General features: G+C 35.3%; 1 protein-coding gene and 1 non-coding gene across 2 annotated transcripts in view; one reads left to right on the top strand and one right to left on the bottom strand.

The window, feature by feature from the left end:
- KCND2 (potassium voltage-gated channel subfamily D member 2) overlaps nucleotides 1–27,233 on the bottom strand; it is a 526,794-nt gene that overhangs the window by 74,003 nt on the left and 425,558 nt on the right. The window lies entirely within an intron of this gene.
- Nucleotides 5,583–5,796, top strand: LOC114508298. The gene has a single exon (XR_003685533.1). It is a non-coding gene; the product is annotated as a small nucleolar RNA U3 (small nucleolar RNA).

Genomic DNA, 27,233 nt, shown 5'->3' with positions numbered 1-27,233 from the left:
TATGGAGTTAACACTGCAATGCTAAATGAAACTTCATTCTGCAGTGACAAATAACTCGTGGAGCAGGAGTCAACTACACTGAATTTGGGCATTTCTGTCTTCATCTGTGTAATTATACATTTATCTTAGACTTTCCAATTCTCACAATTGTCAGAATTGTGGCACCTGATATCACCATATCAACTTCCCAGTATTACACACATATTGTCAAATGATTGTCCCTCATCCACATGTAATCTGAAGAGAAGTATTTGTGAGAACCTGGGCAATCTCCTGCATGAGTATATATATTGGACCGTGACAGATCTAATGTTATTGAGGAAGAGTTTACATGATCTTAGTGCTTAGGTAACTGCCCAATTTTTAACCAGATCTGTAAGGGTGATCTTCACTGTCACGAAGGGAAGGAGTTCATTTTTCTCCTAGTCTTGCTGTAGACATATGCAGAGACTGTCAGCCCTCATCTATGTTGCAGTCTCTGGGCCTTGCTGTTAACTGCTTCTGAGCCTTAGGGTTTACCAGTGTCTACCTGGAGTAACTACCAAAAGACATAATATTTACCCAGAGTATGTAACTTCCTGTGTAGCTGAAAATTGGCTTGCATTGCAAAACTTTTGACTTCTTAAAATAAAATCTGGTGGCAATAGGATGAAATATACTAACCAATCTGGTACAGTTCTCATTATGTAAGAGGGAAATTCAAATACCCCCTTATTCCAAGAGAGCTTCTTGTAACTGTTTTTAAAAAAATTAATCTTTACCTCTTTGAAATTTTACCTCCTTGAAACTTCTACTTACATGTAGTTGCTTCAGCCATACAGCCTGGGGCACTAAAATGAGTGTGCTAACTTGAACTTATGAAATATATTTTATCAAAGATGAATTTGCTATATTTAAAGGTACCAGGTTTAAGGCTACTCTATATTAGCAAGTACACAAAGAGTTCAATCCTTTGTACAAAATTAGGCCTTGTTTTCACAGAGGCTTTCTGGTTAATCAGCAGTGTCCTGTTGCTTTTAGGTGATAATGAAATACTTCACCTTCTTATTATAACTATTTTACTAAATAAAGACTCTATTTGGAGATGATCCCTATTATCTCAATAGCTCAAGTAAGAGGCAGAGAAACATAAAATAAAAAAAAGAACAAGGTTATTTTACACAAGCTGCAATATAATCATCTGTGTTTACTTCACCATTCCAACCATTACTCCACCTACATTTAAGCTCTCAGGACTTGTCTGTTGAATCCCTTAAATATCATTTCCACTTCTAATTCATTTTTTCTTCAAGAAAAATTAAAAGGAAATAATATTTTGATTAGTCAGAGCTCTTATCCCCTACCTTATTTAAGTTTCTGTATTAGAACTTGCTTATAACACTTTTAAGTATATTTTATTGATTATACTATTACAGTTGTTCTATTTTTTCTCCACTTTATTCCTCTCTGCCCTGCATCCCCCCTCCTTCCTGCATTCTCCCTCCCCTTAGCTCATGTCCATGGGTTGTAAACATAAGTTCTTTGGCTTCTCCATTTCCTTTACTATTCTTAACCTCCCCGTCTATTTTGTGCCTACCAATTATTCTTATTCCCTGCACCTTTTCCCGCATTCTCCCTTTCCCCACTGATCCCCTCCATGTGATCTCCATTTATGTGATTCTGTTCCTGTTCTAGTGGTTTGCTTAGTTTTTGTTTTTGTTTTTCAGGTTCAGTTGTTGATAGTTCTGAGTTTGTTGTAATTTTACTGTTCGTAGTTTTGATCTTCTTTTTCTTAAGATAAGTTCCTTTAACATTTTATATAAGGGCTTGGTGATGGTGAACTCCTTTAACTTGATCTTATCTGGGAAGCACTTTATCTGCCCTTCCATTCTAAATGATATCTTTGCTGGATAGAGTAATCTTGGATGGAGGCCCTTGCCTTTCATACCTTTGAATGCTTATTTCCAGCCCCTTCTTGCCTGGAAGGTTTCCTTTTGAGAAATCAACTTATCGCCTTATGGGAACTCCTTTGTAGGTAACTGTCTCCTTTTCTCTCGCTGCTTTTAAGATTCTCTCCTTCTCTTTAATCTTAGGTAATTTAAGTATGATGTGCCTTGGTGTGTTTCTTCTTGGGTCCAACTTTTTTGAACTCTCTGAGTATCCTGGACTTGCATGTCTAGTTCCATCACCAGATTGGGGAAGTTTACTTTCATTATTTGTTCAAATAAGTTTTCAATTTCTTGCTCTTCCTCTCCTTCTGGCACTCTTATGATATGGATATTGTAATGTTTAAAGTTGTCCTAGAGGTTCCTAAGCCTCTCCTCATTTTTTTGAGTTCTTGTTTCTTCATTCTGTTCCAGTTGGATGTTTACTTCTTCCTTTTGTTCCAAATCAATGCTTTGAGTCCCACTTTCCTCCCCTTCGCTGTTGATTCCCTGTATATTTTCCTTTATTTTACTTTGTATAGCCATCATTTCCTCCTTTATTTTGTGAACATACTCAGTTATTTCTCTGAGCATCCTGATTACCTGTGTTTTGAACTCTGATAGGTTGTCTGTCTCCTTGTTGCTTAGTTTTTTCTCTCGAGTTTTGATCTGTTTTTTTCATTTGGGCCATATTTATTTGTTTTTGGCAAACCTGTTACATTGTAAGGGGTGGAGCCTTAGGCATTCACCAAGGTGAGATTGTGGCACTGGAGGTGGGTCAGAGAGGGAACAATGTTGCTTGCTAGCTTACTCAGCTCTTGCCCCAATTTCTGTCACTTCCCTCACTTCCCAGAAGTGGACTGTGCCTTTTCAGGTGCTGATTCCCAGGTGGGTAGCCTTGTGTGTGTTCTACATTCTCATGTGCCTCTCCAGTGGACTCTCCTGTGAGACTGGGAGTTTCTGCTGCCGCAACCACACAGATTTTTACAGTCAGAGGTTTTGAGGCTTTAGTTTCCCATGCTTATAACTCTGGGTTGCATGGTCTGTCTCCTCCCAAGTTGTTCTTCCCGGCTTATCTGCATGTGAATGTAGGATATTCTGGTCTGCCAGCTACCATCTCACCTTCCTGGACCACCAGCTGCTGACTTGTTGTGGGTCCTGTTCTCCCCAAGTGCCCATCTCTGCCCCTCCTACCAATCTGGATGAATGTTTTTTCTTTAACTTCTTGGTTATTGGACTTCCCTACAGTTTGATTTTCTAGTTTTTTTTTTTTTTTTTTTAAATTGGTTGTTATCCTTCTTTTGGTTGTATGAGAAAGTGAAGCATATCTACCTATGCCTGCATCTTGGCTGGAACTCTCAGAACTTGCTTATGTCATAACTATGCATATCTGATCTGGTCATTGATTACAGTGCTATCCTCAAATTTTTCATGTTCCTTAATCCTCTTTCTTTCTGAGCATAGAATGTCCTAATTGTATTATACATATTCAAATTGTACGTATATTATTGTATGTCAGTTGTAATATTATTTATATATTTTAAAAATTATTCCTTTTGCTAAACATCTTGTAAAAGAGGACTTATCACATTTGTTTTGAGTCTTTGCTTCTTGAACTAACTATAAAATAGTACCTGCATCTTAATAACATATACTAATAACTAACACTAATACTAACAACATCAAGACAACATCCAGTTAGTTGTTTTGATGTTATTCTTTTTCACAGAGGATAAAAGACTCCTGAGTTCCCCTGACATCTTTCAACACCATGCCTTACAGAGTCTTTAGGATACTTATCATTGCTAGTGTATCCCCATGGTGACTTGTTTAAGAAATGTGAACTAGTCATCTGCATTTGCAATGTCATTATCAGAGAAAGCTAATCTACAATTGCAGACCTTTTTCACGTATTCATCAAACAGGCACTGAGTGACAGGCACTATGCTTGGTGCCTGAAATGAAACTTGCCTCAGACTGCTAGGAGGAGAGAGTAATTTCCCCTGTTAGCTTCTGTGCTTTCAGAATTGTTTAAAAGTCAGAATTTTATCATATTTTTCAGGTGAAAAATTACACTCATATTTAATGTGTTTATTCTGGCAAATATTGGTGTTTTCTCTTTCTATAGTTATATCCCTTTCTTTTTTCCTAAAGAAAGCCAAATTTTCTCATGTATGGTGTAGTATTTTTCCCTGAAAAAAAAAAACCAGAACACCCAAACATGTTTTTTAAGTCAGTCATGGCAATCTAGATTGTCTTTGCTAATAACTGGTTTGTGAATTGGATACGTGAAGCAGTTTTGGTCAATAAGATAGCTGGAAGTCTTCTGAAAGCCCCTGACACATGGGAAGACTTCTTTATTAATTTGAAAGTTGTTCTATGAAGACACGATACTTACAGTTGCTATAGTCATCTGCAAACCTTAGGCAGGGATATCACCAACGTACCAAATGATGGCAGAGCAGAAAAGAGGAACAAACATTATAAAGGAACCAAATCAACCCTGAGACTGCCTAACTCAAGTTCTTGTTGAGACAATACATGATTATTTCTTAAAGTACTTTTAGTAGGGCATTGTGTTACATATAAGTAGCAAATCTTAAATGATATACCTGTATGTTAACCATGTTACCAAATAATTTAAGTCATTGCTTCATTTCTAAAGTTTTTCTTAGCTGAAGCAATACAGTGTCGAAAAACTACTGATGTCTCGTTCAATAATCATTGAAATGGCTAATCAATAGGACTAGTTTTTATACTATTAATGGAGAGATGGGGTGATTTCTGGTTCTATGGGGACTTTGTACTTTTTGTACATATTAGTGTCTAATAGAAGCAATAGCACACCATAGAAATCTTAACTGTTTTACATTTTATTTCAACTCGTAGTTCTAGATATAAATTTACCCAGTATTTTAACCATTAGAAAAAGTGACCATTATTAAAAGTGTATCTGAAAGATTGCTAAATTTAAATTTTAAATGTTGAGATAATATAATTTATTGTGGTCAGCAACAGAGGTATTATTAATATTATCTTTTATTCCTCCACATACCTTTGATGGAAATACTTGATATAATAAAAACAACCTTTACTTAGAGAAAACATACAGAAACTTTTGAAATTATGTTTATGTTTTTTAACTTGGAAAAAGAAAAATGAGGTTACTATGGCATTGAAGAAATGAATTATTTTAAGTTATAACTTATGTTCTAGCAGAGTTTGTGAAAATGAAACAATAAACTACAATTAAAGCTAATTTATATTCAATACATCATGTAGGATTTTACCATTTTCTTTTAAACAGCATCTTTTGTATTACATTATTATCTACTTAAAGTTTAACTATGCTTTTTTATAAGTTTCATTAAATTATCTCTAAGTTAGCATTAGGTGCTTAATGAGCCTAATTATATTATTATGAGATAATTAAAACCCTTTTATATGGACATTCACTAAAAGATATTTCTATGTAGGGTATTAATAATAATCCTTAATCTCTGATATGAAACCAGCATTCACATAGTCTACCTGTTTTTCTTAGCAATTTTGCTGACAAATAAGCTTGTTGGTATTCAACAATGAAAATGTGAATAGTTATGACCTATGGATAAAGAGAAATTATGAAGCCCCAAACACATTTATGTACATATTACAGGTTGATAAAAATTGAGTAGAAAGACTCTACTTTCAGGGATCATTTCTATAGCTTGTTACTAGAGAAGTACCTCTGGACGTGTAGAGCACCTGAAACCATGAGGAGGAGGCACAGTGTTCTCTCCTGAGCATGAAGCCGGCTTTTGGTGTTGCTTTTGCAACTGCCAATAGCTATTGATGATCATTCTTCTCTTCCTTTGGAAGAGTAAGAGGGAGAGAACACAGCCTGAATGGTTTCTTAAAAAAAATTTAAAAAGTTGAGTAGCAAGAAATTTAGTAACTTTCTACTAACGTCAAACTGCTTACTTCTTCATTTTATAGAGGTGGGTATAGAAGTTTTTTATTTGTTACTGATGCACTGTGAACGTCTCTAACAGAAATGTCACCAGATGTTGTTGCAGGTGAAGAGTTGTGTGTATAGAAAGAATGTTTATTTAGAGCATGATGATCTTTCTTCCTCCCACATATTCCCCATTCCTCCATCAAACCCTTCTTCACTGATGACAGTAGAATCTGGAAGCATTATACCTGGAAGGAATTTTTTAATCCAAGTATGCCACTTCTACACCCCCTTCATCTCCATCCAGGGAGGAGGAAATTGAGACAGAAATCCGAAGCTCCTCGATTATTTAGTAGCGGTAGAGGCCCCAGAACTCTTCATTTCAGTCCAGTACGCAGAAATAAATAGTCCTGGAGAGTCGCAGCTTTTTTGGGCCATACATCCCACCCAAATGCTACATTGACATGTCTCCTTTAGAAAACTGCTTACTGCATGTATGTAACCTGAGATGCACTATTCATGAATAGGTTGTTCAAAATGTTAAATGAAAATCAGTCCTTGGATATGAACTATGGGATTTTACCTTAAGGCACTAACCAGCATGGCATTACTGACAGTCCAACAGCTACACCAACTGGTAGTACCATGTAAGCATATTGGTCAGGGGCTCAGGGGCCTCAAGACTGGAGGGGACCTGCCTCTTTGATTCAGTGTTTGGGTATCTCTATCTGGACCGCTTGTCAGTGCCTTGAATCCATTTTGTTTCAAATTAAACTTATCGCCATTCCCTATGAACTTATTTCTTCACACAACAAATATTTAACTACTTCTTTGTGTAGATAAAACAAATTCCCTTCTCCCAAAGAGCTTACAAAGTATTGGATTAGACTCAAAATAAATTCATATTTAATATAACAAAAGGCAGCAATAAAGGCTTTGCAAACGAAACAAAGTGAGTGGTTAGGAAGGTGGTGCACTGGAAAACAACATGGACTGGGTAACCAGAGAACTCCTTCCTAATATGACATTTGATTAAAGATCCCGTGTATGTGGCACCATATGTTATCCATCTTAAATTTGCTTTACTCACTCATCAAGTACTTGTTGTGTGTCCTCTGCTGTGGGGCATGCTGCCGGGTACTGTACCTGGATGAAGCCATGTCAAGTTGTTTCCCTCATGAGGCTCACAGTCTAGTGTCAGAGATGTAACCCGATTATGTAGTAATAACTAGACAAGGCGGTGGTGGTAAATGTAGAAGAGCAACCTGGGTAAAGTGCAAGGGAATTCAGGAGGCAGAAAGTAAAGGAAGAACATGCTCATTTGTATTAAACTGGTCTGGCCAGCCACAGAGGGATTAAAGAGGTGGTGATCACACATTTTTCTCCTTTGTATCTCAGCTTCCTAGCACAGTGCTTTCCCTGTGTGCTTTTTGTTTGGATGAGGGAAGTTTGTTGTAGATGATGACTGTTGTTCTCTGAATCTTGTTCCTCAGTTAGTGACTGCTCTCCTTCAAAATGGAGAGCAGTAGGAGATAAATATTCATTCACATATAAATGCGTCATACCTGAAACAGTTCCTTTCTTTTTAAATTTGCTTATCTATATTTACCCAAATTTAAGCCTTCTCAGACTTCTTCTTCTATCTTAATCTATCAGTATCCTCATTATGAAGAGATGACTCTGTTTGACCAAGTCAATCTATATAGGTATTAGGGGCACATGAGCAACACATGTTTAATTGAGCAAATGAATAATGATAAGACCCCTTTCTGGGTATTGAATTTAGCATTGTATGAATCTTTATTTAGATAGGCTTTTCATGACTTAAGGGAGCAGAGAAATGCAGATAATTTTGAAAAAGAAAATTGTAAAAAGCTTGTTCAACTGGAACTCCAGGGTGATTCTTTTTTTTTTTTTTAATCTTCACCTGAGGACATTGTCCTTGATTTTAGAGAAAGAGGAAGGGAGGAAGGGAGAGAGGGATGCAGGGAGGGAGAGAGAGAGAGAGAAACAGAGAGACAGAGAGACAGAGACAGAGAGACAAAGAGAGAAACAAAAACATCCTTGTGAAAGAGAAACATCAATCAGTTACCTCCCATATGCACTCTGACTGGGGATCAAACCTGCAACCTTTTTGTGTATGGGACAGTGCTCCAGCCAGCTAAGCCACCCAGCCAGCACTCCATGGTTGTCCTCACTAGAGCAATGGAACTTCCATTTCTAGGGCTTGGTTTGATAGCCATTTTCTTAGAGCAGGTAAAAAAAATAATTAAAAGAACTAAAACAATATGTGTGTTAAATATTCTGTATGAATTTAAATACATTCAGGATTGTCTTCTTTTGTGATCCCTTTCAAATCCCAAGTGTCTCATTTTAAAAAGGAATCATTTCGGTTCCTCTTTCAGTCAAAAGATTAAAGCACTTTAATTTTCTGAAGAAAAAAGCCTCCAAAGCTTCACAGAAGTTTTTAGTGCTGCCCAAATGTAAGCTGAATTCTCCAAAATGCCTGCCTCTAAGGTAAACAGAATCCATTAAAATGTAGTTATTAAGCCCTGTGAACAGGAAACAATATTAGAAGCCTAAAAATGATAGCTTTGGGGCAATGAAATTCATTGGAAGTAGAATACAGAGCAGGAACAAAAAAGGGAGAGGGATTCTTTGGTATCAAAAAAGATTATGATGAAAAATCCAACTAATTAGCATTTTCATTGTTTCTTTCAATAAAAAAATCTCAAGACACTTTATGGGACACGTAGGGTGATAAAAATGAAGCCTCAGGGTAGGCTACCAGATGGAATAATATGTACAGGATGGAAGTATATACAAATATGGAAACTTCACTGTTTATGTAAGCTGTGTAACTGCCTAATCATGTTGTCTGTATATATTCCCCACCACACTTAGTACTTTGGAAGGGCTTAATGTGTCACAGTAACATAAAAAATTTAGAAGGTACTACTACCTTACAAGTGTAACTCTAAACTCATGTTCAACTGGGTCAAATTTCTGAAATTTGATGTTATAAATTAAGACACACACATACACAATGTATGCACACACACAAAACTGGGCTGTGTATTCATAATATGCCTTTGCATGAAAGAATACACACACACACACAGACTCACATATATATTCTCCCTCTGCTCTCTCTATATTTTTATATATAGAGAGAGCTAAAATATAAAAGATATACACATATATGTATATTTACATATATGCATATATGTTATATGATATGAGAGTTCTAGGGAATAAAAATATACATTTATTTTTGTAGTATTAAATCCTGCACAATCAAATGCAACAATGGTTTGAAAATGCATAATATTTACTTAGCTTCTGGTATAAATGTAAGTGATGTTCTTGCTAAGGTCAGATTTTCCTAACCATCTTAGAGTTAATATTCAAGAATCATAATAAAGCTTAAGTGTAACCCATGCTAATAACACGGGACATGTGTTCTGTTCAGATAAGGCTTACTTTCAATAAATGAAGTGAAGGATCAGCCTTGGTCTCAATTCATTAAAACCATCTATTGCACTGACAATTCAACAAAAATGGCTCACAAATTAATGATTCTATTTCCAATAAAATATATAGACAGAACATTGATTAAACTATATGGACTACTGATTAATTTTATGAACCCTAAAATAACACTACTATACATACTTACTGACTGAGAAATAAGCTTCAATCTTGCTTTAAAACATAAGACTACATCAGTCAACTTAGAAATTAAAAAACTCATATTGTAATTTTTTCCTATAGAAGCTAGTTTTTGGAGTATCTTAGCATTTTGAAAGCAAAAATGAAAGTACAAACACCATATAAAAGGTCTGACACAAATAATGCCCCTTTTTTATTACACAATCTTTTATTACAAAATCATAAGCATGTAATTCTGTAATATGACAATAGCACACTCAAGCATACCATATGACATTTTAGGTGAAATGTTCAAATTGTTGTCCATCTCGTGTGAGACATTCACGTACACTACCAACCACACTCAAGCAACCATTACTTCTGATGCACACTGTATATTTACTGGAAATGATGTCTAAAATCTGACAGACTTTATCTAATTTATGCTTCTGATGTTTCTGGAAGTTGGGGTTTCTGCGTTTTATCTTTCAAATATTCAAATTTGTGTTTTTAAAGTATCATTTGGATCAGCATTGGATATTTGATATACATGAGTTCTATCCACCAATTGTATAGATGGTCATAAAAACTTAATTGCACACCAACCTCTGCCCATAATTATTGCACAAAGACTAGCTGGATAGGTAGTCTTTGGAACTGAAAAGTGATAAAAATGTCAAATTACTGCATTTTACACCATAAACTAATATAACTAATATAATATTGTATACCAACTGTACTAAAAATTTTTTAAAGTGGCCTGTTCCACATTATTTTCATCATTCTTTTCTGGATCGTATCAGTTTCTTGACTTAATCTTCCCTGGAACTGATTCATTTTAAGGTGGCTGAATACTCACAGACCCTTTGATATCAGGCATGGAAATATTTACATTTCTTTACAGATGTTTTCCTTGTAGCACTGTCTATTGCCATTACATTTTCATTCTTTAAAAAAATTTCTACTCGGCCCGATACCTGTGATTTCTGCTTTCATTCAGTTCCAAAACCTTTGCTGCAGTCACCTTTCGCTCTTAAATCCTGGCAAACTGCCAGTGTCTCTGAGATAAGAAAAGAAGAGCAGCTTTCAACTAACCATGATCACAAACTTGCTTGGCTTTTCCATAGCGATTGCCCGTTGGATTAATAGAATGTTTAATCAGTCAAGTCTCAACTTCACTAGTTGTGATTTTATGATCTCAGGTTTCTGTCCCTCCATAGCACAGTAAATCTGATTACTTCAGATTAGCTCTTTTAAAAAAGGTACCATTTTTAGTTTCTATGTAGACTGTGGCACCCAGACTCCTCTTTTCTCCCTTCTATTCTGCATCATCAGATGGATGGATTTTTAAGCACTTTAGTCATTAATTTTGAAACAGCTAGAAATGCAAGGGAAGGAAATGTTGAAAGAAAACTAGGAAAATAAGACTGGTTACCATGGCAAATATATATACATTATTTCCCAAGAGAAATGCAAAGCATTGATGAGGATTTTTGCTTACTTCTTAGCTCATCTTTGATTTTTTCCAGTAGATTTTTCTTCAAATGAATCAGATTATAATATTCAATGCATTATTAAAAATATGAATTTGTAGCCATGTAGAATTCCTATATTCTAAAATGAATAAATGTGTATTAAGCCAGAGACAGAAAATACTACAAGCAACTCTACAACCTAGAAAGACAAACAATCTAAACAATTTGAAAACATCTAGAAACTAAAGTTGGTGTAGTTAAATTAATGAGGCAACACTGAGCACAGTGGGACAAAGTGATGCTTAAACTGCAATTAAACAAAGTGAGATACATCCAAAATGTGTTTTCAGTTAATGATAAAATTCCATTTAATTGCAAAAAAGAAAGGAAATCATTTAAAAACAAGACTCCATGGGAAAAAAAATCAAAGAAAATCCTTTAACTTTGGCAATACAAAAGCAACTGGCAAAAACAATTCGATACAGCAACCATTAGTGAGCATTTCTAAATGTTAGGTTGTTTCAGTGCTGAGAATAGAAAAATGGATAAGTGGAAGCTGCACTTAGATAACTTACAAACTAGTCAAGAAAAAACAGATATCTAACTCATTATACTACTGTGATAAATTAGATCATTCAGGAATAACCAAAGTGTTATGAAGCCACAATAACCTTTGAGGTTGTTCTTGGTCCTGACACCTGCAGTTCTAGGATTGAGGTGCATATAGGCTTGAGGTGGAAATAGGTACGTGGCAGATGGGAAGTCTCTCTACACTTCATTCCTATACATATCCCAGAGACTCAGACATATGCTGTGCACTAGCATGCATCTGCCATAGAAAAAAAAATTAAAACTCAATAATGAATCAATGGTTAGAAACCCAAGAGGTCGGCAAGCTTCGGTTACATGAACAGAGTTGAACAATTTGTTCTGATTCTAAACAGATAGATAAAAAAGTTGCGATTTGATGAAAGACTTGTAAGAAAAGTGATAGAAGAAAGTCATATATAAAAAAAGCTGCAGGTAGGGAAAGTTGTTTTTAAAAACTTCTAATCAAGGCTGGGAAAATGGTTTTAGTAAATAGTCATTATAAAATTCTGTAAAAATCAAGGAATTGCTTTTCAAAGTGATGTACACTGAAGGCACTTATTTTAAGTCAGTTTTATTATCAAGACATACTTTATTATTTTACTTTCTTGAACTATGTGATGGGAACTGTCCCCTCACACAGACATCACGAGTGGGACATAAGCAACATGTGGTAATGTTACACTTGAGGGTGTTGGGCTTTGTGTAGCACATGGTGGTTGGCCATGAAGCTAGACATTTATCAAACTGTAGCACGATGCAAACATACTAATAAATTACTTTTAGAATGTGGTTGTATTTTTTAATAGGAGTAGGAAAATTTAATAACTTGAGGGATCAGGCTGTTTATCTGAAAATACTTGCATAAGAAAATTCTCAGACATATATAATATAACTGGGTCTATTAATGACTTTTCCTCAGGAAATTCTTATGAAAATTTAACATTTCTAAACCTGCACTCACATCTTCATTCCTTGATTTATTCTTCCATCAACTTACATTGATTGAATTCATATGAGAGCTTCAGGTTACAAAGACAAAATTTTTCAAAGACTTAAACCTACTGTCTTAGATTCACAGGCAACAATATACATAAAATATATAAAAATACATAAAATGCCTTCATATTTCATTAGAGGAGCACCTAGGTTGGGCTGGCCTGTGGAAGATCATTTAAGTAAGGCCCTTCACTGTGTTATCTGTGTTGACTTTTGAGAGAGAATTTAGAGGTGGACAGGTTTACCTGAAAAGAAGGGAAGGCTGCACAAAGGTACAAGGAAAGGGAATGTAAAACTCCTCAGAATGCCTGGAGTATAGACTGGCAAAGGCAGATGATGTAGGATGTTGTCTGAATGTCATGGAGGGCATTTGGTGCCATAATTAGGACTTGGATTTCATTTTTTAGGCTATGAGGAACCATTGAAAAATTTATAGCAAGGAAATGACATAATAAGATTTGCATATTAGCACTCTCATTCTGGCTGCTGTGCGAAGGATTGATTAGAGCAAGGGAAGAGAAGACAGGAGACTAGTGAGGAGGATGATGAAGTATTTAAGAGAGACATAATATATGGAGCAGGAGGACAGGTTTTTGATCTGTGGAATTATTTGCTAACCTAGTAGAAATGGTGGCTGAAGAAACTGAATGCACCCCTGACGATTCCCAGATTTCTGGTTGGGCATCTGGTTAGATGTAGATGCCTCTCATCAGTATAGGAATAAAAGAGAAGAAGTAAATTTTGAGTAAAATAAAGTTAATTCATCTTTCAGCATGTTAGTTTGGGGAAGTTATGAAACATTCCATTTGAGATAACTGGAATGTTATTATGTTCATGATCTGGAGCTGAAGAGAAGGATCTTGTATTAGTTTTCTAGAGCTGCTGTAAAAAAAAGTAACAAAGACTGGATGACTTAAACAACAGAAATTTGTTTCTCATTGATTGGAGGCTGGGAGTTCAAGATCAAAGTGTTGACAGATTTGGTTTCCTCTGGGGTCTTTTTACTTAGCTTGCAGATAGCCTGCCTCTTCCTGTTTCTTCTGTGTGCCTGCGCCTGCATGTCTCTCTGTGTATCCAAATTTCCTCTGCTTGTAAGGATGCCGAATTGGATGAAGTTTGCACAAGCAATTTAACTTAATCACATCTTTAAAGGTGATATCTATCTCTACATATGTCACATTCTGAGATAATGGGGGTTAGGGTTTCAGCGTATGGATTTTGGAGAGACACAATTCAGCCCATACACAAATTTGATCTTTAGGTGGTTTGGGATTCACTGATTGTAGCTGGTAATTTAAGAAGCTTAACAAGATGGGATCATGCAAAGAAGGTGTAAACATTATATTTGTCTCTCAGGACTGACCGAGAAAATAAAATTCAAGGAATTCTATATGAGTATGAAAAATGATTCCATAATCTGGATGGAACAGCAAATTGGAAATTTTCCAAGTCAAGATGCAACATTACCTATGATTCTAAGCTTGAGAGGACTATGAGCCATAGAAATCCTTAAAAGATTCTTAGAGTATCTATTTTCACAGATAGTAGATTCATCTTTTGAAACAGGTTTCGTTAGGAGTAGATGTGAATGCTTACATCTACTACTAATGTATACACAAACCCATGTTGCTATTTTGTATACACAAACACATGTTGCTGTTTTGTATACACAAACACGTGTTGCTGTTCTTACATGTGTTTGTGCATACTACTAGACTGGCTACTAGGAAAAAGGAGAATTCATAAGAGCATTAGCATGGGGTAAGATCTGAAAGATTTCTCCCAGCTCTTATCAGTGCAGCAGACTTCCCAATTCATGAAAGGCACCCATAAAAAGACTTCACCTCTGGCAATTGCTACTTCTATATTCTACAACTAGAGAGTTTCAGAGTTTAGGAAATCATTTAAATTTTTCATTTTTTTTTCAAGTTGGAGACAGCAATCCTAAACAACTTTCCAGTGGGGTATCTTTTTGCATCTTCTTACACATGGAGAAGCCTAGTCAGTGAGATGTATAGTCAAATAGCTTCTGTTTTCTTGTAGCCAGAACACTAAGTTAGGAACTGGTGGAAACGATATTTCACCATATTCATTACTTTCTCTTCTAATTTGACAAGTTTATCTAAACTCATTGGTGATAATATGTAGCACATTAGAAACATTTTTATGGTTAGTTCAGAAGCCAAATATTTGTAAGTTTTATATCTTTGAATGATAATTTGGGTAACTTGGAGTAAGACATATATGAAACTCAAGAGATTTATTTGTACTTTATATAATTCTACTCTTGGACAATTCAATATTATTTGGACCTCAGTTAACATGTGAGGTAATGAGGCTAGACCATCACTATTATTTTCTTCCAGGAAATAAAAGAAAAATAAGTAACTCTGTTTATTAAATCCTATTTCTTGGTTCTGCTAAGATCTATTTTCAATATTTTAATATTTTATAATTACTATGGCTTGTCTAAAAAGAAAGAGCTTTACCCATCCTTTTATACTCTGGACTAGAAAGAATGCACTGCTAAAGTCCTTCTCTGACAAGAACTGCTTAGAAACAAGATCATCTAAAAAATAAATCCTTTAAAAAGGAACTGATCAAACTTTGCTATGGGTCCTAGATAACAAAGAAAAATGCCAATGTACTGAAAGATAAAAATGAAATGATTTGCTGGCTCTATCATCATAAATATCAATGAGCACTTTAATTTTAATGTTGCTGAAATTGGCACTAGGACATTATTGATTTTCTGTATCATCTAATGGTTTCCTGCAAATATCTTTTATAAAAGTGTGTTATATGTCTTCTTAATAATCTTTCCTCAAGTCGTATACCATCAAATTCCGGAGAGTACTATTCATTCAGTAGTAAGTTAAAGTCATCAAACATATTTCTATTAAAATTTTATTAGACTTGAACTAATATCCTGAAACTGATAAAATGTGATTTTCCTATTCATCCCAATCAGCCACCTTGATTGTTTTATGTTAAACATTTAAAAAAATCAGAAACACGTTCTTAAAGGACTTAGAACTTACTCGAATTTTATTTGTTGGCATTTTAACACAAGGATAATTATTTTAAAAGTCTATTGTCATAACAACTTTTTGTCCTCAGGTGAGCCCTTCTTCCCCAGCCCCACCCCAGGTGCTTTTCACTGGAACAGCATAGATATTCTCAGAGCATAACCTACTTGAAATGTGTGTTAATTTTCTTTAATTCCCAGATGCTTTAAATCGTGGCATGGAAGAATTACTACCCACGCAGTGGTAGAATGATAGAAGATAGAAGATAATTACTGAACTTTATGTTACCATTGATGTGTGAAATGTTTCAAGGAAGAAAATTCATTCACTTTGAGAACATAGCCACACTGGTTAAATGCACAACTTTGTCCCATGAAAAATTCATTCTTAACACATTTTTTTACCCTAGTGAGCCATTATTTGAAAGTGCTTCAGTGAATTTTGATTTTATTTTGAGGATATGAGACACATTTGAATGTCTATATTCTTCTGGGTCAGACAGGCATAGCAATAAACTTCTTAGTTACTGAGATATTTAAAGGTGTTTTCTTTCTGCTCCTGTTTGGGGCTGTCAGCACACAATACGTTTACTTTGCTATTACATTTACCTTTACCTTCTCACACTTGAGAAAAGGATTTGTGCTTCTGTGAGGGAAAGAAGCTGAGGTCAACACAGAATGATGTGTCAGGCCCAGCTGTCTCTTTTTCCCTTTTTAATTTTTTTTCCTTTATCTAAAGTGCAGTGAAAATACAAGTTTGGGTATATTCATGTCTGCTGAATAGAGATAAAATTTGGATTTCTAAGAGAAAGTTAGATATATTTAGTTGAAGAACTCTAATAGTTTTAGATAAAATGAGGATCATGAGGTATTTCTTATGCTCTCCAATTTTTTCTTGAAGACCACTCTTAAAAACTGAACATGAGGCTGGAGGCCCATTAACCTCACCCAGCGGGGTATTTCTCGAATTCTTATTATATACATACATTAATCATATCCTGTATGCTGCTCTTTAGACTTTTATGTACACACAGTACAGAGTTCATATTTGTCTTTTTTCCCATTACTCTAATTTATGGAAATGCAACTAAGAGAGAGATATGTTCATCCAAACCTGTATCTATGGATGGCTGCACATATTCTGAGGCCACTTTAATGCTGTGTGCCTGGGAAGGTCCAGAACTTTTACTAGAATTTTAATGTCTGCCAAAGTTAAGAGTTTTTGTAAATGTACCACATGGCTCTAACTAGCAGCCCTACTAGGTTTTTTCTTATCAAATTTAAAAAGAGAAATCAAAATCTATGCTTCTTGTCACCATAAGAGTCTCATTGTTCCAGGGTAAAAAGAGACAAAACTTAAAATTAGCCTGTTACCCTATGGCTAAGTAGTAGATTGTTAATTGAAGTCAGCTTGTAATGTATTTTCTCCTTATGAAGCCTTTTGCAGGACTTAAAAGTCTTTTTTCTCTTTCTCTATTTTTTGTCTCTTCTTCCCTCTCTTCCCACTATTTCTTCAGTTGTTCTTTGTCTCACTCCCTGTGTAGTTAAAAAACAAATAAAAACTTAAGACACTGAATAAATTTGGCTTTAAAATTCCTTACTGTGAATGCCTTAATTATTGATCCACCCCCCACCCTGGCCCTTGAACTACACCCAGAGAACTATAAATAAGGGATAAGTAAAAAGAGGCAGGTTGAAGCATCATCTTTTGAGGGAGTTTGGTTTTGAATGGAGTGAAGGGATCTAGTGGTTAAGTGTTAGGTTAACTGTGCTGGCTGAGCCTCACAAACTTCGGTTTGGGTCCAGATGGTAGGGCTTTGGATGTTTCTGCAAGTGTGTGCACATATCTCACAACTGGGCAATGAACAAGGAAATGGGAACATTCTCATGTGACCACATGCCAATTTATTCTTGAATAAATAGGAAGGTAAAACTCCAATCTGGAGTTCCTAAGGTTGACCTAAGGTATCTTTTATATTTTGTGGCCCTGTTTTATCACTACTTTAGTATGTACTAGACTATATATCAGTAAAATAACCCCATCTGTTACCTTAGTATTTTTAGAAACTAGTTGAGCACCTGACACATAGCAGATATTCTAAACAGACTAACTACATGTGGTATTTATCACATAATTTTATGTGGTAAAAATTTACTTTTTGTCTTTGCTGATCTGATTGTGGTCTTTCTGTTTATTCCTGATTTTCAATGCCATGGATTACAACATTCCTTACATCTTAAATGTTCCTCACACCCCTAAAATATGGCATACTTATAATTATGTCTAACAATTTACCAGACTGATCCAATACTGAGAACATTTCATGATTAATGATGGAATGACCTTATGTACTCACATGTGAATAACTATCAAACCTGCTAGATCTTTTAAATTTATTTCAATTTCTGGTAGACCGGTACCTAACAATAGCTTTCTTAATAATTCTGTCTTCCCTTCCAGTATTATTCTCTGCTTAATACAAAATTTTATTTGCCAAATCAAGAACTTAATACTTAGTATATTCAGTTATGTGCAAAAGTATGGACTATATATGAAATACTATCTGTAAATATCCGTAAATGGAGTAGTTGTGGATTCATACTTGATTGTGTGTACATGCTTATGGATGATTTTCCCATTCATTATGTGAATAATTGTGGTTGTAAAATAAAAGACATAACCACAGAAAGATCCAATCTAGTTTGATCATTGTAAGACTATTTGAAGAAAAAGAGATGGGTTGTGTGAGTCAATTATCGTAAAGAGAATGGAAAGTAAATGACTCCAGTGATTTCTTTTAGATTAGTAAAAGCAGCACAAAAAAGCTCCCAATTCCCCTTCTTTCCTCCTTAACTAATTTTATGCTGGTTTTATTGCCAGCAAGTCCACAGGCATATACAACACCTTTCCTCCATACCCTAAAGTCATAAAAGCTGTTGACTATATTTGGGAGAAAATAAAGAACTTGGATCTTTTTTTCGCTATACAGGCATACAACTCAGTAAAATAAAACTTAATTTGAGTTAATGAGGTATTAGCTCAACTTAAGATAATGAAATGTGCATTGATATATCAAGTAAAGTTGTATGTGTAGAACAAATTGAACTTGGGTGTTGCCTAGGAGAAAGGTAGATATGTCACATTCAATGTAAATATCTGGTGTGTTTTTCAAACTCAGAACCATAGAAAGATACAAATAATTATCAATTCATCAAACAATCAACTCATAAAATTAGATTATTTTAGCAACTGCTCCATACTTTGTTTTATTATGATGATGCACAAAGACTATTTCACTCAACTCCATCATTCCCTTAAATATCCACTTATTTACCTGAGTGGCCTATATTAATTAGGTTTATGAGCTGGCATGCCACTGATCTCCACACAAAACTCAGCTTTCCTAGAAAGGTTATCAGCATTTGGGTCCCTAGGGTTTAAAATCTGTCTAATTAGAAGATAATTTCATGGGTGTTGTAAAAAAAAAACCCAGAACAAATTTTAATTAAATGATATTCAATATATCTGAAGATAGATTTTCTTGTATATTTTCATAGGATGAGGCTTGAGACTCAAAGATGCTGAACTGGTAAATATTCTACTACTGTTTGGTTTAAGAATTATGGCAGAGTTTATGCACCTCCAAATATCTCACCTCCATAGTTCCCAGGTTTAGAATAGTCCTGGGATCACTAACATGATAGCTAAAGCATTTGGAAAGTCATAGATGAAGTTTGCAATCAAAGCTTTAGTGCTAGGAAAAAACAGGAGATTTCTAACCAACATGATTGTCCTTGACACATGGTTATTGCATTTTTACTTGAAAACACACAATGACAAGAAACCTGTGGGTGGCTCTATTCTTGGCCAATGTTAATTAGAAATTATTATCTTTTTTAAAAAGATTTTATTTATTTATTTTTAGAGAGGGAAGGGAGGGAGGGAGGAAGAGAGAGAGAGAGAGAGAGAGAGAGAGAGAGACATCAATGTGCGGTTGCTGGGGGTTCTGGTCTGCAACCCAGGAATGTACCCTGGCTGGGAAGCGAACCTGGGACACTTTGGTTCCCAGCCTGTGTTCAATCCACTGAGCTAGCCAGCAGGGCTAGAAATTATTATCTTTTAAACTTGGATGCTAAATATGCACTTTTTGCAGCTTATTTACATATTTCTCTTATTTTTTTCTTTTCTTATTGCCCTTTTTCTTCCCACCCTCCCTTCCTTCTTTTCTTCCTTCTGTTCAATAAGTTATAGAAACTCTACCATAAACATAGTACATTAAACTCAGAATCAAAGATACAAACTTGGATCAGACTGGTGAAGATTTAAAGCATATGTATAATGACTATATTCAAAACAGGTAATGGTTGTTTATATCAAGGTGGGAGAATAAATAGGTTGCTATGCCAAAAACAACAGTAGTTATTTTTAAAGCAAAAGCATTTACTATGGTAAGAAGGTTGAAAAATCAACCAACTAACCACTACCACCAACAAAAAACTGAAACACTAATGCAAACAATAGAAATGGCCTAAAATCACCTAGTATCTATTGTTTGTATGTGCACACAAGTGTGCCTGTGTTTGCTTGCATGTAGGTGCCTGTATTGGACAAACGTTTAGTATTGAAACCACACTAAGTTAACAAAGGTCATGGAGATATCAACTCACATGCCTAGACTTCTGTTCTACACAAATACCCTAGAACTGTAACTGGATCAGTGAGCACAAATGCTGTAAAGTGCTCTGGAAGCTTTAATTGTAGTAGATAATGGCAGGGACACTAATTGCTGACTTTTGAAAGATAGGGAGGAAGTTGCATCCAAAGGTTACGAGATGTTGCAAAGTTTGTGTTTTCACCACAACTTCTTTCATGGCTTCATTAGTTTGGAATTTTACCCACAGTGTAGTATCAAGAAACACATGTCACATTACAGAGAAATAAGCCTGTAATTATAATCATATATATGGCATGTAAACACATTCTTATGAGTAGAGAGAAAAGTGAGAAAATATAATATAGATAGGTTAGTATTGGTTAACTCAGGGAGAAGAAACTGGAAAATGGTGGGGATAAATGATTAATTTTTTTCTTTATACATTGTATTTTTATTATTATGTCTAGCTATTTTGTTCTTATAATTTAAAAATATAGTAAACTTAAAAGTAAAAACAAAAACTTTTTGCAGTTGTTTTTAAAGTTTTATCATTGATAAGCAAAATCATCATAAAATTAGAGGACTGTCTTGTGGTTGTCATTTTTTAATTGCCCCATTATTTCCTAAGGTAAAAAAAAAAAACATTTAAAAAGCAAATAGGGATGGTATAAAATCACTTTAGAAAATCACTGCCATTTTGCTCTTTTCATTTTGGATTGGTGAAATTTGATCATAACTGATCTCACTTATAACTTCTCCTTTTTGTTAGCATATGTGGACGGAAACTAGATTCTAGTAGTAAGAAAAATAATATGTAACTATTTCTCTAAAATAAGTACTTGGTGTTCCATAAAATTTGAAGAAGAAATTAAATTATTTTCAACAAATCATTGCAAATCATATTACACATCAGATATCAGTCTAGAAGAACCTTCTTTATCACAGGTTGCAGTCAGACCCAGATGGGGGTGTTCAGCCCATGGCCTGGAGGACTCATGTGGCCCAGGATGGCTATGAATGTGGCACAACACAAAATTGTAAATTTACTTAAAGCCCCCTTTTTTTGCTCATCAGTTTTCATTAGTGTTTGTGTATTTAATATGTGGCTCAAGACAGCTCTTCTTCCAGTGTGGTCCAGAGATGCCACCTGGTAGAGAGCTTCAGAAAATTCCAGATTATCAGTAAAATGGTTCTGGTTATAAAACTGGTTAGTCAGTATCAGTTATAAACAATCAAAGTTTGGCCATCTGTTAATACTTCTTTCTAGCCTGAACTTTGTTAATCCAGAGAGGTTTCAATACTAAAACATTCCTATGAGTCAGTTAATGTGCTGGCAGTCACTGCAAGATAAAGCCCTTGAAATCCATTGAAGAAGACAAATACATGTCAGAAATCATGATCAGGTTCAGATATTTATTGTACTCTGACCTTCTGGTTTTGAGTCTATGTAGGTTCTTTTGTTTTAGTGGATGGTTTAGTTCATAGCTGCATTTTATTTAGGTGGTTGAGTTATTTGGAGTAAGAAAGGTTAAATGAATTTGAAGGAAAATTTCTTCTTTAAAAAAAGATTTTATTTATTTTTAGAGAGGGGAAGGGAGGGAGAAAGAGAGGGAGAGAATCATCAGTGTGTCGTTGCCTCTCATGCACCCTCTACTGGGGATCTGACCCTACAACCTAGGCATGTGCCCTGACTGGGTACCCTATAATCCTTTGGTTCTCAGGCTGGCACTCAATCCACTGAGCCACACCAGCCAGGTCATCTTCAATTAGTAACAAAATAAATGAAAATATTTCTACTTGATATGTAAGCTCAGTTTGCCTTCCCTTAGATACTATAAACAACAGAAATTTTATTTATCTATCTTTGCAAAGCAAGGCTATTCCAGGGGCAAGCAATAGAAAAAGCCATTGTGTAGAATTGTGCTATAAAAAGGGAAATATAATCAGATCATTGAAGCATTGTTTATTTGGATGGCTTAGTTATACAGAATTTTGTCACATCAAAGTGATAATTATTATAACAAGACTTTTACTGATTAAAAGTGACACTACTGTAAATTCTCAAAGGTATTTAGTAGACTATAATGCATGTTCAATTAACTTTTAAAAATATATGGAGTATATACCAGTTCTCTGTAACTTATCAAACACTGTGTGATAAGGCACAGATGAATATTCCATAGATGCTGTCAGAAGGACAGGTAAAGCTTAAAGTCCAGTTGTAATAGGCTGTCATTAAGAGAGTCTTCATCATATTGTTTCATTTTCACAGATATCATCCAGTGTAGTGATTTGAAGTACCCTCACCAATAGCTTGGGCGGATCTTGTAGACCTGCTGTTCTCCTTTCTTCTTTCATTGCTTTCATTGTGTCCCTCACTATAAGCCTCAGGAACGTATGCCCATGGGTATTGTTACCAACAGCACCTTAGAATATTTTGAATATAAAAAATATAATAGTTAAATTGCTTCTAGACTGCAAATTTTTAGACAAGTAAAGGTTTTTGCTTCCGCTTCTAGGAGCAATGCAATTACCCACTTTGCAGGTTAGGAATGTCAGTCCTTTCACTCTCCACTCCCTCCTCCCAAAGGATATCATTAGGCTCAGGTATTTTGAGCCCGCTTGCCTTTATAAACTATGTTAAAGTTAGAAGGCCTCGTCTAAATGTCGCTTGAGAAAGTTTAGCATTCAAACAGGATTTAAAGAAAGTATTACTGAAGACTCTTCTTACTCCCTGCAGCTCCTAGGAAAAAGGCCTATTGACGGCTTCTGTTCAATTCTGGGAGAAGGAAGGGATATATGCATAAATGCATATTTTATAAATACTACATTATTAGATCAAATCCAAGAGCACTGTATTTCTTCATTGAAACTAAGGAGCTTATCATAGCAAAACACATTTTTCCTAAAAATCTTTAATGACTATACTAATATCATTAATACATTTGTATGCAAGCAAGCTTTAGTTCATATAATGATTTGTGTTTGCACATTTGCATACAATGGTTTTTCAAGGCCATGCTGGCAGCCCTATCCCAATCAAACTTAATATAAAGTTATTTCTATTGAAATCTAACCAACTGGAAAGAATAAGAGGTCATGATATATAGGGAAAAGAAATGATCCGTTCTTAATTAAAGGTTCCTTTTCAAATTTACTTTTGGTTTACGTTAGGAAAAGGCATTTTTCTTGATTAGGAAGCTTTCTTCACATGACCAGTCATTGTTTCTCTTTTCAAAATTTAAAGAGAAAGAATGTATGCATTTTAGTTACAAGACTGAATGAACACTGCTTTTATCGGACTAGACTTCAGAACTGATGAGAATCAAAACGTGCTTTTGTCTTAAACACCAATTACCAAGTTTTAAAAAATTAGTAGAATCTGAACAATAAAATTAAAAATACCAATATGCCATGCATATATGTTGTAGTAGAGAAAAAATCTATAACAAGTTATTTTCCTCGTAACATATCAATTATGACCCCCTTCTCCCAGTAGCATCTCACCCAGATGCTACACGGAATCTCAAGGAAGGGGTGATAATTTTCCCACTAATCACTAAAGCAGCTAAGAAATTCAAAAGTAATCTTTCTTGCTAATTTTGCCTTTGGAAATTAGTTCCCTGTTTAAATATAAATGACTCACTGGATTGACATATAAAGACAGTTGCAAATTTACTTACTATTTTCTCCCTATGGTATGCAATCAACACCATAACATCTTAATCAAGGAAAAATTTCACAATTGCAATTTAAATGCATGATGCAACCATGCACTGGCCAGTCATTTTCCACCATTTTATTTACATAATTTAAGTATCACGTAATTCTATACACAAATACTTCTTTGCAGATGGTGCTTTTGATATTATTACCATGTTTGCTGGATTATGAGCTATGATCAAGGAGACCAGTTGTGTCATCTGCAGCAGTAGTTGTGACTCAGAGCCATGGTAGCAAAGAGTTTTAAAGAGGGACCTAGCCTCTCCCAGCTGTCTTATATGATATGTGTTAGCTCAAATCCACCCAGGCTAGAGCTATAACTGGAAGATAGACCTTGTGCACAGATGAAGACATGCGTGGCTAGAAGAAAATTATGAAATCTCTCAAGTTTGGATGATCTTTCATTTCTCTCCTTCCCTCCAGTGGTGGTTATATTTACTTCTTTTCCCTTTCTGCCATCTACTTCTGAATTTTAGGCACCCAGGGTTTTTGTGTTTTATAAATCCTCAATCCTGACAAAATTACAGCTGTAAACTAAAATATTTATATCCCCCCCAAATTCAAAACTTAATACCCTGTGTGATGGTGTTTGGATAATGTTTGGAAATGGAAACTTGAGGGGGTGATTAGGTCATAAGGGCAGAAGCCCCATGGCATTAGTGATGTTATAAAAGAGACTCCAGAGAACTAGCCTCCTGACCCCTTCTACAATATTTGGGTACACAGTGGTCATCTATGACCCAGGAAGGAGCTCCTCCAGATGCCAAATATGCCGGTGCCTTCATCTTGGACTTCCCAGCCTCCAAAACTGTCAGGAATACATTTCTGTTGCTTATAGTTACTTAAGTTTATAGTATTTTTATTATAGCAGCCTGAACAGACTAGGACATCATTCACTCCATTAGTTATATATTGAGAATTATTTCATACAAAGTCAGGAAGGCTCCAAGCTCTGTATACACTTTACCTCCTACTGGCATTTAAGTTTGAAGTAAGGGTTCAGTTTTGATCATCTTTGTATTTTTCCAGTACTCAGCACATTCTTGCAGCTATAGACCCACCCCACATGCTTATGCGCTCCACAACTGTGGAATGGATGTGTGTGTGAGGAGCACACCTTCAGTTAAAGTGATTTAATGACTCATAACATAGTGCTTATTGTAAGACAGTAAGAAGACTATAATACTGGCACAAGGGAAACACAAATCTCTCCTGTGTGGGATTAGGACCCTGGCTGTTTGGAGGTAAAGAATCAGGACCTTTACCTTGAAAGGTTTGTATGTTGGAGGGTATGATGGTGCTGCTGGAATAGATAATGACCTAAGTTTTATATAATATTAGGAAAAACAGACAAGATTGAAAATAAATCCCCCAAAGTGGTCAACTGTTGGGAGAATAATATACAAAACAACTGACTTGGTTATTTAAAATTGTACTAATTTTAATCACATATGTGATGAATTGCTTATCATTTAAGGATAAACATCATGTCACCCAGTAGATTTGTTTGATTAAAACAATGAAATCACTCACCTGCTTTCATGTTTTGGGGATCATTGTGCATAATGTTCTTCTTCTAAACCACAAAAGAATAAAGCTACAAGAAATGTTCTAGATGTTGGGGGTAGAGCAGGAACACGGCAGACTCGATTTCTCACTTGTTTGGAACCAATAACTGTCTCTCCTGCTACCTCTTCCTCTTGAAATAATTAGCCTCTTGTCTGAAATACCAAGACCCCATGTGCAATTTTCTTCATGTGAGGTTGATTATTTGTATCGGCCAAATTCTAATAGAAGTATGGATTTGGTATGAGGTTAAGCAATGCCCAGGCCAGTTAGCTTCTTTTAGTTCCATACAAAACTGCAATTATGGACATTAATTAGTAAAATCCACCAGAATGTGTTTAACGGTCAAAAGTAAACCCAGGTAATATAAAACTACATAAATCTCTCTGTTATTGAAAATGAGCCACATGCCTAAAAACGCATGCCTAAAGAACATAAATTAAGAGTAAAATCTTCCTACCTACCTGGAGCAGCTGCAGACCCAAATGAGAGCCAATAAATACCACAGTAGCAGAGGCAATTTGATGTGTGTTTATGAAGGCCTATTTTCAGATCTGTTATGGGCAAAATAATCTGTTTTTACTAACATATGTTCAAATTATTCTTTACTGGTTTTGACAATAGCCTACCTAGTTCTTAAAAATGGCCTTTGTATACTAGAAATGAACAATTTCCCAGACTTAGCAGTAAGCATGAATGGAAGTGAATTCCATTTCTATACATATCTGATCCAGTAAAAATATCTCCTTTTGTTACATGGCTATAGGTGTTTATTTCTCCTACATGACAAACTCCCAGAAAATCGACTTTTTCCCCCCTTCTGTGCAAGCTCCATTAAAGAGCTATTTCCCTCTGACTTTCTGGCAAAAGGTTTTCTTGGGATGTGCATTTGCTGCATTTGCATGTGTGGCCCAGAGGCCTTGTACTGTCTCAGCTGGAGAGGTCCCTTGGAAAGGGAAACAGCTAACATATCACGTTTTATGATGAGGCTGCCAGATTGTTGTTCCCCTATATACACCTCCTAGTTGTTCTGCACCAGAGACTCCCTAGGGTTTATGGGAGAGAGAAATAAGGAGTAAGGGGAATGATAATTTTGCACAAGGTGAAAGGATAAAAAGGAACAGTGAAAAACATTCATGCTTAGCCACAGGGTAAGTCGTATTAATTAGTCTGAGTATGACACAACTCCACAAGTGGAAATGAAATTTATGAAAAGAGAACCATAAAATGGATACATCTCATAGATAAATATCACCAGAATGCTACACTTCACAGCTTTTCCACATTGTATAAAATTACTTCATTATTCATGACCTTATTAAAACACATTATAGATACACTTGGATATGAATTCTAAATACTTAATCTCAGTATGCTCTGTGTATTTAAAAATTTCATGAAAGATTCATTTCTACCATTCTGGATTTAGACATTTGCTTTACAGTGACAAATTCTGAAAGAAAATAGTTTTCTATGGTTCATTTCATTAAATACCTGTGACTCAAGTCTAATCCATAGTAATGTGAAGAGACAAGGATGTGCATAATCTAAAAAGCATGAACATATATTTGCCTCCAGAATATATCCTTACATGCTTTCTGCCTGTTCACCTGCTGAATTTTGTTTGCCTTAGAATAATAAAATTTGTATTTACGAGTGTACCCCAACTGATGGCCAGGAAAGCCAGGCCAGACATGAAAAGAGGTA

Source organism: Phyllostomus discolor, chromosome 10, assembly GCF_004126475.2.
Source record: "Phyllostomus discolor isolate MPI-MPIP mPhyDis1 chromosome 10, mPhyDis1.pri.v3, whole genome shotgun sequence".
NCBI lineage: Eukaryota > Metazoa > Chordata > Mammalia > Chiroptera > Phyllostomidae > Phyllostomus > Phyllostomus discolor.
Note: the sequence above shows the minus strand (reverse complement) of the source record. Positions and strands in the feature narration are given on the sequence as shown.